Source organism: Orycteropus afer, unplaced genomic scaffold (genome assembly GCF_000298275.1).
Source record: "Orycteropus afer afer isolate SDZICR_OR568_19922 unplaced genomic scaffold, OryAfe1.0 scaffold00152, whole genome shotgun sequence".
Classification (NCBI taxonomy): Eukaryota; Metazoa; Chordata; class Mammalia; order Tubulidentata; family Orycteropodidae; genus Orycteropus; species Orycteropus afer.
This window is the reverse complement of record NW_006921739.1, coordinates 205,812-209,622: the sequence shown is the minus strand read 5'-3', so window position 1 is coordinate 209,622 and position 3,811 is coordinate 205,812. Positions and strand designations below refer to the sequence as shown.

Here is a 3,811-nt window from a genome sequence, read left to right as displayed (position 1 = left end):
TTGGTGTTTGTAATTTTTAATTATGTCTGATAGTATATTTATGCCATGAATTAGGGCTGTTAAATTTACCCCTATTTTTTCTTTGATGGTTTTTGGTTTTACATTCAGATCTTTGATCCAATTTGAGTTTGTTTTTCTATATGGTGTGAGATATGTGTCCTACTTCATTTTTCTGCAAATGGAAATCCAATTTTGCCAGCATCATTTTATTTTTGCATTTATGTTCATGAGGTATGCTGGTCTATAATTTTCTTTTATAGTGGTGTTTTTGCCTGGCTTTGGAATCAGGGATATGCTTACATCATAAAATGAATTCAGGAGTATTTCCTCCTTTTCTATATTCTGTAATGGTTTGAGTAGAATTGGTGTCAACTCCTCTCTGAATGTTTGGTAGAATTCTCCAGTGAAGCCATGTGGGCCAGGACCTTTATTGTTGGTAGTTTTTTTTTTTTTTTTTTAATGACCTGGTCAGTGTCTTCTTTTGTTATGGATCTGTTCAAATTTTCTACCTCAGTCTGTGTTAGTTTTGTTAAGTAGTGTGTTTCTAGAAATCTGTCCATTTCTTTCAGGTTTTCAAATTTATTGGAGTACAGTTCTTCATAATATCCTGATATTATATTTTTCCTTTCAGTTGGTTCTGTTGTGACATTGCCCATTTCATTTCATATTTTTTTATTTGCATCTTTTCCTTTATTACATTTGCCAGTCTTTTGTTAATTTTATTAATCTTTTCAAAAAACCAACTTTTGGTCTTGATTCTTTATACTGTTTTTCTGTTTCATTTATCTCTGCTCTACTCTTTATTATTTGATTTCTTCTGGTGACTGTAGGCTTATTTTGCTGCTCTTTTTCTAATTGTTGGAGATGTTTGGGTAAGATGTTATTTTGGCTCTTGCTTCCTTTTTGATGTGTGCATTTATTGCTATAAATTGTCCTCTGATTACAGCTTTTGCTGTGTCCTAAAGATTTTGGTATGTTGTGCTTTCCTTCTCTTTTGATTGAAGGGCTTTTTTAATTTCATTTTTTATTTCTTCTATTATCCAGTGGTTTTCAAGCAGGATTTTCCTGCTTAAGCTTCCACATGTTTGTTGTTTTTCTTTTTTCCTTTGATCTTCCTATTATTAATTTCCAACTTTATAGCATTGTGATCTGAGAAGATACTTTTCAGTATTTTGATGTTTTTAAATTTATTGAGGTTTACTTTGTGCCTAACATAGTATATTCTGGAGAATGTTCCATCTGTGCTAGAAAAGAATATATATTGTGCTGTTGTTGGGTGAAGTGTTCTGTATATGCCTATAAGGTCAAGTAGACTAATTATAATATTTAATTCTTCTATGTCTTTGGTGAGTTTCTTTCTAGTTGTTCTCTCCTTCACTGAAAGAAGTGTATTAAACTCTCTTACTATTATTGCAACTGTAGACAGTCACACACATCAAAACAGATCGTTCCTGCTAACAGGATCTGTGTAGTGATCAGATTTTCTGTGTGATGGCTCCATAGATATGAAAAATAAATAAATACATAAAGTCTCCTACTATTATTGTGGAGTTGTCTGTTTTTCTTTTCAATTCTCTTAAACTTTGATTTATGTATTTTGGAGCTCTTTCATTGGGTGTGTATATATTTATTATGATTATGCCTTCTTGCTTGATTAATCCTTCAATCATTATATTTTGTCCTTCCTTGTCTTGTAGAGTGTTTTTTTTTAAGTTCATTTTGTCAGAAATTAATATTCACACTATTCCTCCATTTTGATTGTCATTATATTGATATATATTTTTCCTCAACCTTTGATTTTTAGTTTCTTTATTGTGTCTACTTAGTTTCATTATTGTGTTTATTTATTTATTGTGTCCAAGATATGTCTTTTGTAGACAGTATATTGATGGATCACCCATCAGCCACTCCTCAGAAGGAAGGTTGGGCAACCTACTTCTGTAGTGATACTGTCTTGGAAACCCAAGGTGGGGTTGCTATGATTCAGATCTGACTCCATGGCAGTGAGTTTGGGTTTTTTGGTTTTTATATTAATGGGTCATGTTTTCTTATCTATGTATTATTTTTTTCCCAAGTTTTAAATAGTCAATGTATCTCAAACTCATGTTGACTTCATCTCTATTTGAGAACTTTTTTCCAGTCTTGTAAATTTATTTTACTTTGGATACTTTTATATCTGGGTTGGTTTCTGGGTGATGTTTTCATATATTGTCATTGGGACAACAATCACAAGTTGTTGTCTGCTGTTGTGTCTCTGCCCCAAGGACTTCTTTAGCTTCTCTTGTAAAATTCATCTGGTTTTAGAAATTCTCTTAATTTTTGTCTTAAATTTGCCATCATATTTGAGGGACAATTTTGCTGGGTATATCTTGGTTGGCAAATTTTTTCCAGGGTTTTATATATTTCATCCCATTGCCTTCTTGCCTGCATGGTTTCTGACAAGAAACCAGAGATTAGTCCTATTGATTGCCCTTTGTAAGTATTGATTCATTTTTTCCTGGGCTGCTTGCAGCGTTCTTTCTTTGTCTTTGGTTTTGAAAAGTTTGATTATATGTCTTGGTGATTTTCTTTTGGGGTGTATCCTGTTTGGGGTTCTTTGAACTTCTTGTATGTGTATCTTCTTGTCATTCATCATATAAGGGAAGTTCTCTTTCAGCTTATCTTCAATAATTTTCTCTGTGGTTTTATTTGTCTCTTTCTGTTCTGGAATTCCAATAAGACATAAATTATTCCGTTCAATGTTGCCCCACCTAAAATCTCAGGCTTTCTTCATTTTTCGTTTGTTCTTTATTCTCATTGTTCCCTTAATGAAGCAATATTGAGAAATTTGTCTTCAATCTTGCTAAATCTGCCTTTCATTGGTTCAATTCTATTCCTTTGCCCTTTCAATGTGTATTTCTGAACTGTTAGTATTAATCTTCTGGATTCTATTTACTGTTTTTGTACAGTTGTCTAATTTTCATTTGTCAGTTGGTTCTTGTATTGTTTTCCTAAATTCTTCTAGAGTTTTGTCTGTATTTTCCTTGATCAGTTTCTCAGTCCTTTGATGATATCTAAATATATTTCTTTTGAATTCCTTATCAGGTAGTTCTAATGTTACTTCTTCCTCAGGGAGGTACTCTGGTTCTGTATTCTGGACCCCTGTTTGTACTATTTTAAATTGCTTCTTTGTGTGAACAGGGATTTTCAGTTGTCTCTGAGATATTGTGATGTCATTGTCTTTGTATTTAATCAGTTATTGTTTCTCGGTATGATTTTCCCAGGTTATTTTTTTTTCCTTGCTTTAGTTTGTGTTGGTATATCTAAGCAAGTGGTGCTGGTATACTACTTTGCTTGCTAGTTTGGCAGCACTTGGGCACTCACCACATGTTCCTTGTGAGTGTGATAGATGATTTGAATGTGTGCACAGATTTCTGTTCTCTGTTCATGTAGAGCAATTAGCGGCAGGTAGGGCTGATATTGGCCATGTCTGATTGAGCAATTGGTGCAGAAGCAGGTGGTGGCCCTCACCTACTATGTGGGTCTGCAGGAATTGTGGATGTGGTTGTGTCATGTGGGTGCCTTACTGTCTCCCACAGAGTGGGACTAAAAACAAAACAAAAACAACAGAATTACAATAAAAATAAAATAAATAAATAAAATAAATAAACAGCATAAACAAATGACAACCACAAAAAGAAAAAATAAATAAATAAAAAGAAAATTAAAAATAGAAAAAACAACAATATAAAGAGAAAAAGACAAAAAATCTTTTGGGGGAAGAAAAGAGAGCAAGAGAACGAGAATAGTAAAGAAAAAAAGAAAAGATAAA

General features: G+C 32.8%; 1 non-coding gene across 1 annotated transcript; it reads left to right on the top strand.

Annotated features, from left to right (window-relative positions):
- The first annotated feature begins 1,346 nt into the window (after nucleotides 1-1,346).
- Nucleotides 1,347-1,506, top strand: LOC122150494. The gene has a single exon (XR_006163698.1).
- The last annotated feature ends 2,305 nt before the right edge of the window (nucleotides 1,507-3,811 follow it).